This window comes from Protopterus annectens, chromosome 14.part0, assembly GCF_019279795.1.
Source record: "Protopterus annectens isolate FY-2018-M chromosome 14.part0, PAN1.0, whole genome shotgun sequence".
Classification (NCBI taxonomy): Eukaryota; Metazoa; Chordata; order Ceratodontiformes; family Protopteridae; genus Protopterus; species Protopterus annectens.
In genome coordinates this window covers 745,643,916-745,655,924 of record NC_056748.1, presented here as the reverse complement: position 1 = coordinate 745,655,924, position 12,009 = coordinate 745,643,916, and positions in this window count along the sequence as shown.

The window sequence follows — 12,009 nt, the reverse complement described above, 5'->3', positions numbered from 1 at the left end:
CATACCCATAATTTACAGCAGGTGAATGAATATGGGTTGAAGTGATATAGAGAACACTACCTTGCAAACAGCATATATGAATAATATTGGTAGGTACAGAAACACTTCAATGTGCAGGTGTTGTCACATCAGAATAAGTCAATTCAGTAACCAGGAACCAAAATAAGCCAACCTGGTAATCATGAAATTCAGTTTCTGCACACTGAATGGATTCAGTGTACCTAGCATGGCTTCAGACATAGGAAGACACATTATCCTTTTTGAGTAACTTCATTGCATAAGAACCCAAAGAGGCTGCTGATGGTTAACTTTTAGCTGTAAAGAAAACTGAAGTGGTGGAATACAGAAGCATCTAACTGAATATTGTTTTATTCAGTAAATGTAGCCTTATAATTTTAGTATGTTTTAAATTATGTTGTGCCTTAATTTCAGTATACTTACTCTGTTGTGTGATCTTATCCTTATAAAGGTTCGTTTTTAAGCTACTGATCACCTTTATGTTCCATAATCCTACATTATGTTCATTATTGTAAAAATAAAATTGCCAAGGTCCTTCAGAAAAATACATACAAATAAATAAAAAAAAAATCGGTTTTATTACAATGTTTAGTGGACTTCATAAAACAGCTGCTTGTGACATTATTTTTATAAACATTGGGTTGCCCACTGAATCAGGTTTTCTGATCTACAAACAGAAAGAACATGTATAAACCAGTGGAACATCATTTACAGCCTAACTTTCTCCATGGATGAGAGAAATCGTCGCATGGAGAATCCTTTCTGTTGAGGCGAACATAGCAGGTAATTTGACTAATGAGGTACAAGAAATGTGTAAAAAAATTGGAACATTTGATTTTTGTTGAGACTAATACTCACTTTAATATCTTGGATCTCAACAGGTACATAGAACTGAATATTACACCAAGAGGGCTGCATGCCCTCAAAAGCCCTAGTACCCCCTTTGATATGGAAGTGGAAGAAGATTGGGTATTTAGGGAGAGATGGGTTGCTGCAGCCCATAAACGTGCCTCAGAATGGGTCTGTATAATAATAGAGCAAGATACCTGCAAACAACGGAAATTAAAAGATGACATTCACTCTGTCTGTTCTGATTTTATCTAATAGACTTGTTACAATATTAAGTCATACGAAAAAGACTTGAAGGATAAAAAGAAGGGAAAGCTCTGGAGGGACATGAGAGAGATTACAGTAATGGGAAGGCATTTATCTGGAAATTTAAAAGCACATGAGTGGTCAGATAGTAACAATGGAATCAGGAAGAAAATCAGGAAGAAACCATTAACAGTTTCATTTGCTTCTTCGGAAGATCTGGGCTCTACAGAAGGGGAAAGTGAATGCTTCCCATCGCGTCCAGCACAAGACTCTATGGTTCACCAGGAGAGATTTTGTAATGTCAACAACAGGACTGGGAGCTTTTGGAATGAAAGAAAAAGAAGCACAACCAATTATGGAGAGCAACAGTATAATGAAGGACATAATAAACAGCAATACAAAAAAGGTAGATGGCAATAATGTTTTTTATGTGACAGATTCTAATGTTGTAAATCTTTCGGGTAAAGTTATAACAGATGCGTTAGAATTCATTTTAAATCTTAGATTAAAATATGTTCCAACGGTCCTGCCTCGCTTGCATAACTTAAAAAGTGAAGTGTTTCGATTAATTAGAAAATTGCATTTAATATGCTTTTTGATAAAAATGAGCCAGCAGAGGATTTGTGTGCTGAAAGCTCTGATGACAGTTTTTATTCTTGTAATTCTGAAATGTTTGGGGGTGAGGGGATTTTAGTGAATTCTTCTTGTTTATTGAATACTTCCAGTATTTTAAGCAAACGCTGATTTGTACCCCCTTTTCATAACCAAACTATTCAACAATTTTCTGCAGTATGTAATTTTTCTATTGAACGTTTATACAATTGTTGGAAAGGCAATATGAATGTTAACCTGTCAATAGAACAATGGGGGGCTTTAAATTGTTTGGGTTTTAAAACTCAACTAGTAGTAAAGTCAGCAGATAAAGGCAATAAGGTGGTCATTTTGAATTATAACCAGTATATGAAAATGTGTTATGATCTTTTGAATGATGCAAAAGTATATAATAGAGTTGATGTTAGTCAAAAATAGCTTGCTTATACATCCTATGAAGCACTACTTCATAAAGGTTATAGATTAGGCTATTTTTCCCAAAATGAAATTGAAAGGAAATTTTCTCCGCAGGGCTGTGAATTAGCAGTTTTTTACTGCTTACCTTAAATACATAAGGACTTGGAGAACTTACAAGGCAGGATGATTGTCTTAACTAGAAAGTGTTTTTTACACAACAGGTATTTTTTTACATGAGTATTTACTTCCCTATATCATATATCAGAGATGCACAAGATTTTATTGAAAAAATTGCAGACTTAAGTTGGGAACAAGGCATGTATTGGATGGTAATGAACATGCAGGGTCTTTATACAAACATTTTGCATGTTAATGGGATGAAGGCCCTGAAGTATTTTTTAGGGGACACCTCTTTATCTAGTTATGTATTGGAGCTTATAAAGTTCTGTTTAGAAAATAATTATTTTTTTTTTAACCAAGAAATTTTTCATCAACTACAAGGTACAGTTATGGGGGCATATTTTGCCCCCATGTATGCCAACCTAATGATGACTTTTATTTTAAATTAAGTGTATGTTTGGTCTTTCTTTCTTTAAAAAAAAACATGTCATTAGGTATTTTAGATACATAGATGATTTGATTTTTGTTTTTAGGGGGGTAATGACCAGGTAAAAATTTTCATTGAGCAGTTACATAATAACCAGTTTGGTCTTAAGTTTAGTGGCTTACAGTTAGGTAAAATAGTCAGTTTTCTAGATTTGGAATTGCGGGGTGAACAAACAGGATTCACTGGAATGAAAGTTCAAGGGGGGACTCACATTTCCTACATGGTTCCAGCTGTCAACCCCCCACACTTGATTTCATCTTCACCATACACTGAGTTTCTAAGAATAAGTAAGTTGTGTAATGTAGATAAAGATTTTGAAGAAGAAATACAAAATTTGGTTAAAATGTTTACACAACAGGATATGACAAAACAGAAGCTTTAAGTAGGGTTAGAACTAAGCGTTATAAAGGTGAATATCTAAGCAGAAGAAGAAACTCAGTTCATACACATAATGAGGGACTCCATTTATTGAGCTGATACATTTTGACAAAAGAAGAGGTAGGGGAAATGCAGGAAATAATAGTACCAACCACACTGGTAAGATGATTTATTTTGTGACTATTTACAATATACTAAGTCAACAGATTGTGCAAATGTTACATTACTATTGGCCTATGTTGTTCAAAGATTGTATTTTGGGACAATGTTTAGCAAACAAACTTTTGATTTCTTATAAAAAGGGCCGTAGTATCTCTGATATAATAGCGCACAGTAAATTTCAAATGCCTGAAGTGACATAGACAGATTATTTTAAGATATGGCACATTTAGGTGTGGGAAATGTTCTATTTGTTTTCATGTTGTAACAAGCTTTCCTACTATTAATTCTGTAATTTTTTTCCAAATGGATGTTACACTTGCAATACAGAAGGAACTGTGTATATTTTGAAATGTCAATGTAACAAGTTTTATGTAGGTGAAAGCAAACAAAAGTTTAAAGTGCATCTTCAAGAACATATAAAGGACATTAAAAAGTTAACTGTGATAGTCCTTTAGCTACGCATTTTAAAGAATTTCATGCAAGTAATTTTAAACTGTTGCAAGGTTGTGCTTTAGAACAAGTGGGGTCTAATTTTTTAGACCCTGTAGCAGTAAAAGAAAAATTGTTGTACAAATAAGCACTTTTTACTTTGAAATTTGATACCTTGGTTCCCAAGGTTTTAAACACAGGACTTAACTAGAAGTATTTGACTTAATTAATTGTTTAATTGACTGATTGAGTGAGTATATATGGGGTGAGGGAAGTTGCATTGTATTTGTACTGCTTGAAGGCTTAACAGCCGAGGTGCTAGTGTATGCAAAAAGTATATAATGTACTTTTTGCGTGAAGACCCTCCCTTCCTTTTGTGGTTCCATTAAGTTTCTCCATGTCCTTTATCTTTTCTTCTTTTCATATAACCTGTCCAAACATAACCACAATTTTTCTTTATCTACTGGTACCTCTATTGCCCCTTTACTCTATATACCCATGGTTATTAACATTTGTCAGCATATAATTATTATTTTTTTTCTTTTTTTAAGTTATGGTTTACTTCTTGAAACTTGAAAGCGTACTATTTTTGAATCTTTTGTAAGAATCCACAGTGTGCGCTTACAATAAATAAAATTCACTGGGTAAATCCATCCGACAGGTTCCACTTATTAACCAGTAAATTACCTCACCCCCCCATGCTTTTGTTTCCCCTTTTTATTTCTTTCATTATTTAGAGGAAATGTCTTAACTCTGGCTTGTGTTTTGTTTTCTATTTCTTTGTGATAGTTTTCTTAAATGCCAGCATCATGAAACAAACCTGTGCCTTTCAAGATTCCGTCTTCTCTTTTTGCATTGCATCTATGCCTAGAATTTGTTATACTATATGTTGTAGTGCAAATTCCACACATCCACAGAATGTATTTTCTTTGCCCCCCTCTACTTCTCACACCTTCAACAATTTCTGTAGTAGGGAACATTTTCTGCAGTTTGTTAGGAGTAAAGAAATGCCCATGCATGCACTTCCAAGAAAACAATCTGATTCCTCAGATTTGTTGCTTGACATATCTACTTGCTCTCTCATTATATGTATTTTTCACCCCAGTTTTGTTTTAACCTTTCTGCCTGTTACTTATAATTGCTGTGCAGAATTTCAGATGGTCTACATGTAATATCTCCTAAGTTGCATGTTATGTTCTAGATTCTATTAGAATGTTGCCAGTGCTGGTATCTCTTCCATCTCTCCTCTTTATGTTTGCTTTTGATCATATGAAAATCCTATGTATGCTTGGTGATGCCTTGTTTGTAACTCAAACATCCTCCGTGCATCCTCTCACTTCATTAACTCCCCCCCCCCCACTTTATTGGTTCCCAACACCTTAACTCCTTTGCCAACGTCCTCCATTTTATAGATGCTGATTCTAATCAACCATCCTTGTCTTCAGTTCTTTACCATATCCTTACTGGAGCCAGTCTCATCACTGTTTCCATAATTTTCTAAATAAAGTGTTCAGCCATTCTACTGGAATCTTCTTCTCAACCTGCAGCCATAACAATAGCCTTTTGTTTTGGACTGCAGCCTCATGTTTATGCCAGGTACACCAGTCTCAGCTGAGTAACTTTATGATAACCCTTTAAATCTAAAATCTCCAATTTCCCCTGCTTTACTGGTAGGATTAGTTTGTCCCACATAACCCTTTCTCTTTTACCATCTCAGCAGAATTCCTTTATTTCCTTATTTATCTAATCCCAGATGTTCTCATCTGTTGGGTAGAAATACATTTGCCCTGTAACTTACACTAGTGGAACCAATAAAATTCTGATTGCCAGTATTTTATCATCTTTACCTATCAACACAGAATTCCAGGTGCTTATTTTCTTGATATTTTGAATCAGTATAAATCAGCACTAGGAAGGTATAAAAAATGGCAGCACTGCAGTCTGCGGGAAACTCAAGTTTAATACGAACCAAAAGGAACAGCAAATAAAATAAAACGCATTAACTTTTTCAACACGTCTTTCATGGGAAAGTTGGATTAGATTTATTCTTTTAGTGTTGGTTCTCAACCTTGTTTTTTATAAAAGCATTTATTTCTTTAATAGGCTAGAATATGTAAATTGGACTTCCACTCTGTAATTTATATAACATGGGAGTGAGTTATGTGGAGAAAGGGTATCCCCTTTCTGGTTCCCCTTGTCAGATAAAAATTGTCTGATAAGAACCTTCTATAATTGTGATTCTGACCCTTCATATATTCTGATCAGGAGGTCTTCATACCTTTACAAATTCAAATGATTCAAGTATCTTAAATATAAATCCCCAGCTAGCCCTGTCAAACACCGTCTCTGCATCTAACCAAATATAAGTATTGCCTATTTATTTTCTTCCTTTCCCTGAATCATTATTGCATTCTGAATGTTAACAAATGTCTGTTTATTTTTAATAAATCTATAATGATCAATGTCTATTATTTTGAAAATTTGTGCTGTCATAATTGTCATTAATATTTTTGAGCAATGATTCAGAATAGAGATTAGCCTATAAAACTGCAGTCAGCTAAGTCTAATTTCTTTTAGGAAGCACTGCTACAACCACCCTGCCAATATTCTATTAAAACAGAGACCATATTTTTCTTAATTTATTGCACCCCCCCCCCCATCATCTGTACTTCAGTTAGGATCCTGTCAGTTCCCATTGAATTTTCTGCGGTCTATGACAATGGATCAAATAGTAAAAAGATCAAACGGCTGTAAGAACGAAAATGACATTCATAGAAACCTGTTTTCTGAGATCACGGTAGAGTGAAAATTGGAAAATTTGCCCTTTCCTCACTGTAGTGTGATTTTGAAGTTGGTATATATATTTAATGGGGGAGGTGGGGGGCACAGGCCCCCACAAAATGGATTTCTATGAATGGCATTTTTGTTCTTACAGACGTTCGATCTTTTTACTATTTGATTCGTTGTCATAGACCCAATTTTCTGTTGCTAGTTTTTGGATCCCTACTTTTTTTTCTACTTGCCCTCTTGCCTCCTCCTCTGCATCTATTCTTGGCAGCTATAATTCCTCCATGGGATGTTCTACTTCCTCATTTTTAATTGATTTATTTCTTCCCCTCTGTAGTGATTTACATAATACCCCCTCATTATAAGTAGTATGGCATCTTGAATCACTTTGTACCTTCCTCATCTCTGGATTCCTTACTTTTACTCTTGTCTTTTTCCTTTTGTTGGCTTAAGTTTTGTAACTGTTTCCCACCTGTGCATCATTACTTAGTAATGTTGTCTGTGCATTCTGTCATGTTTCTTGGCCACCTGCACCTGATCTTGTTCACTCTCAGACTACTGTGCTCTGTGAGCTTGTCATTTGTAATCATTTGCAGCCATTCTTCCTATTTCCATTCTCCTAGATCTGTTTTGCTTTTAAATGTATCACTTTCCTTCATTTTATCCCAGCTGTGCATTATCCTTTCCTCATTAGTTGACGCAGCTTGCATGTTACCCAGTCTCTGAATGGGTGCCTTTTTAATAAGGAGGTAAAGAAATGCCAGTGCCTTTCATTTGCCATCTCTATATCAGGGGAGCTATTGATTAATAAATAGGACCTGTGGGAACAAGTAACTCAGGAAAAAATAGTACTGCTGCAATTTAAAGGAATGTTGTTATTCATGACTCAGTATCAGAAATTCAGTTGAAAAAGAGTTCATCTCGAAAGCTTGATGTAATAAAACCATTCAACCTTGAAAAAGCCTGGAATTGTCCAGGCGAAAGCGCTTGGTGTTTTGTGAATAAAAGCTTTGTGGTGGAACTTTTTGGACTGCTTTTTTACCATCTTTGAAAGAAATTCAACATTCACGCAGCTGACTTTTTATTTGCTCTGTTTGGCTTATCAACGCATATCCAACAGCAGGTTAACAAGATTTTACCTTATCTATTGAAAACTGCCATCTTCCGTTTTGGTTTGGTCCGGGTCTGGTGAGCTTTTCCTGGTTTTGTTTTGATGTAATAAACCCTGTTTTATATGGATGGTCGTCCTGTGCCTTTTGTTACAGTAATTCAGTTTTAGTATTATTCCTTTAATATTTAAATACTTTTGTTGGTGTTGCTATGTTGTGTTATTGTTATCAGAACAGACAGAGCCATAACTAGGACAAGGCAAAGGGTTTGGTTTTCACTGGTATAAGTTGCTAAGAAGCATGACCAGCAGGTGGCAAAGGTGCAGGAGTGAAGTACCAGCATTGCTTTGTAAAGCTGCAAAGATATTATGGTTTAAAGAATATCAAAACTGCTTTTTTGATCATAGGTGAAGGAGTCTGTGTGGGGATTAAACTGCAACAAGCTATTTGCAACATTTGCAGCAAGCAGCTTGCTACTGTTTTGAGTGAGAAGACTTTTTTTAGTTGAGTAGGTACCAGATGAACTAGCTATGGTTTTGAGCCTTGACTGTATGAGTCAGACAATTGCTGAAGTGCATATATTAGACTTGAGAAGTGCACCTTGTTTGTAAAACTGCAGGCAGTTCTCCCTTCCAACAAGACTATGATATGAGTTGAGTGCTTCACATAATTTTAATGGAGTTCTTTACACCTTCTCTGTGATTCTGGCTTTATTTAAGTTAACTAGATAATCGTGATGATAAAGAAGCAAAGTGACAGGAAAATAAAATATCAGAAATATAATGCTTATTCTTCCTGGTAAGATCCTACATAGTTCTGAAACTGAAGATCATGACAGCCAGATTAACCTTGAGACTCAAACAAAGTTGACAAACATAACTGCCAAACACTGTTTGAATAAACTAAACCAAATATTCTCTAAATCAGTATTCCAACTATAGTAATTTAACCAAAATAATGCAAACATTAATTTCTCTGGGTTATTAAGACTGTAGCCCAAATGTTTTGTGGCATAGTCATAACTGTCCACAGACTTCTGGGGGACCCACCTCTGCATATAAACTTGCTCCAAAATTTAATTTACAAATGTAAACATGATGTAGCCATGGCAGCTACCATGGGTATTGAATCTGCAAATCAGTCACTGGGAACTAAAAAAAAAAACAGGAATTTATTACTGTTCGACTCACCAAGACCCTACTTGGGTGGAAACCTGTGGAATATGCTGTGCCTTTGTATAAGGAAAGCAGAAATACTGGGGTCCTTTAAAACCAGCATTGATAAAATGGTTTGGAAGGATGATCTACAATTAGTTACTAACTGGGTGCAAACTCCTCAAAAGTCTTTGAAGAAGCTATGAGTTTGATTTACAAATACTGAACAGAGGTCCAAATGTGGTGAATTTTCAACATAAAAATAGTATAACAGTGAATGAGAGCTTTAAATTAAACCATCTGACAGAAATATGTTTCATTTGCTGATAAATCTTTTTTTTCATTTGTGAAACACCATAATATGATCAGGACCAGCCTCATAACACTAGCCCAGAAATGTAATGCTTTGTACAATAGGAATGTGAAATAGCACCAAACTTTTCTCAGTTAAAAATAAAACATAACTTTGGATTTTGTAAACTTTATGTTGCACCAAGTCTTTTAGATGTCAGAAGTCTAATCAATGTAATAGTTAATATCTATCACATTGCAACCATTGATTTCTACCAAGGCCATTTCAGAGTCAGACTGAATGAACTTCAGTATAGGATTAATTGCTAACAAAAAAAAAAACAAAAAGGCAGTAAGTAGATAATGGGCAGCCTTTACTAACCGCGCTCAAATGAGTCCAGGCAATTTTAACACCAATATGTTCTTTCATATTATTTTTATTTCTTACGGAATGTTACTCGGCACCTTATACCACACTTTGTAATTTGTTTTGGTCCTTTTGTTTTATGTAACCAAGCCTGACCCTACAGTGGGTCATTTTTGATCAATGCTCTGTCCCAGTAAACAAAAATGTAATAACAGAGAATAATGATAAAATATTGCTAATGAAAAAGAAAAGCCTCAATGAAGATCAAACGTGTACTAGGCAAACCTAAATGGGTAAGTAAATAAAACAAATAATTTCTGCTTATAATATAATGCAAGCCCTTTAATATAAATTGGGTGGAGGAGAATAATTATTTCCAAAGCTGCAGAGAATATACAAGAGGTAAGGGAGGGAGTACAAGACAAAAAAGGAAACAAAGTAGGTATAGGGGAAGTGATGATACAGTAATACTGTGAATGTCAAATGTCTATCTGTAAAGCTCAGCAGAATGGTGTATTTAAAGAAGGAGCCACAGACAATTCAATTGCATCAGAAAGTTGGGGTACACTACCTAAGCCTTAAAATAAAATGATATCTGGATTGAGACTCTACATAAGAAATGTCACAAGAAATCAAATGAAGAGTGCACATGTATGTTTGGGAATCAGTAATATACTTTAAAAAGAGACGGATGATGAATAAATAACCACACAGAGATGTTGGCAAGGAAGCCAAGGATTCTCTTTTGGGTAGTTATAGACAACCCGATGCAGGAAATAAAAATGAAAACAAGCTTAGGGATAGGACTAGGAGATATGCAGAGGAAAAGCTTGCAGACATTAGACATTAACAATCTACCAATATATTTGTTGGTGTCCATATTCAGGCTGGGTAATGGATGAAAACATTAAAATTCTATATAAAAGCCAGATGTGAGCAAAAATGAGCATCCCAATAAAAAAAGAATAGTCTTTATGCAATTTTTGTTATGGATGGTAGGTCAGCTGTAGAGGGGAATGAAGTAAGTTATCAGTCATCATGTGATTGCGCAATTCACAGTCCCTGAAGTACTTTGTTATACATAATTCCCTTTGGCCCTTTGCCCACCAACCATCAAGCTCTAACCCCCATTGGTCCATGTCTTCCCCCAAATTCCTTGCACTGAGATTTACCAAGAGGGACAAGCAAGAACCAGGTAGAGTGGTTGACATTGCAAAGAAGATTAGGTTTACAATCCTCCAAACAACTTTCCCAGTGTCAGGTAGCAGATGTACAACCATGCACAGTTATACTGATCAGCTTTAACTACTCATGTCTGCAAAATCAAAGTGTTTGCCTGGAGTACATACATTCCTTAGCCAGGTTAGTACCTGGAGTTCTTGTATATTGCAGCAAAGAACTGAACCTTCCCACTAGTGTTTTTTCTATGGTAGGACTTCACTCAATTCCTTCTCCCTGGTACAGATGAATAGATTTTAGCTGTTCAGTCCTATTCCTCCCTGGCTAATACCTTCAGTGTCCTAGCCACTGATCAAATCCAGGTCATCTGAGGCATAATTAGGTTCCATTTCTTTATGTTTAGAACTAGCAGTATTGCTTTAAATTTCAACAAGGACAGATGTCCACAATTACAGGAATAAAGACTTCAGTGATCTAAGAAGCATGGTATATAATGATAAAGAAGAGTGTCAGAAATGCATGCCACATTGAGTAGTGTATCAGAGAATGAATATATAAGAATGAATATACAAGGAATCAAAGTTATGCATCAGAAAAAGGGCAAATATGGGATGTGATAACCTGAATGAAATACACAGAAACTAGTGGATGACAAGAGAAGATGAAAGCATACAGAAATTCAAAAAGAAAAATAAGAAGTTGGAGAAAGAATCAAATGGCAGAAGTGGTGAAGAATAGGCAAAATACTTTATTCATAAATATTGAGCTGCTTTGGTGGCATAGTAGGGATAAAGCCCTGATTACTACAAAAGTCTGATTAGTAGCTCAGGCAACTGATGGAGTAAGCTGGGAGAGATGTGCATTTCCATCCTTGGTGGGAGGGCAATTCTGTAGATGCTTCCTCTGTCAATCCCTGATGGAGGCTAGGGACATTGCTTTTGGGAGATATGGCCCAAACTGGGGATAGGATGGGGACATGGCTGAGCGACTGTAGAGGCAGTGCAAAGCACTGCACATCCCCATTGCATGTCTAACCCTTGAACATCATCAATGGAACCATCAAGAAGGGGTAGCAATGTGTTAGGTCAAATATGAACTCCCCCAGTGGATGTTAATGGCCAGACCCCCACAACATCCTTAAGATCCCTGCCAGCCCTATTAGAGGACAGTCCATGGGGTTAGGAGGTGGTTGGTAGTCCTGCCAATGGATATGGGGCACAGGGTTTGAAGCTACAGGACAATGCAATGGGGAGAAAAAGCCCCCCCCCTCAAAAATAGTGGAATTTAAGGGAATTAATGTATTTCTCTGTTACTGAGAATGAAAAGAAAGAAGTCAAAAACTCTTAGATGTGGCATGGAAACATAAAATGAATTACTCACTACAGCATTAAAGAGGAATGTCACATCCTGGAATTCTACTGTGGT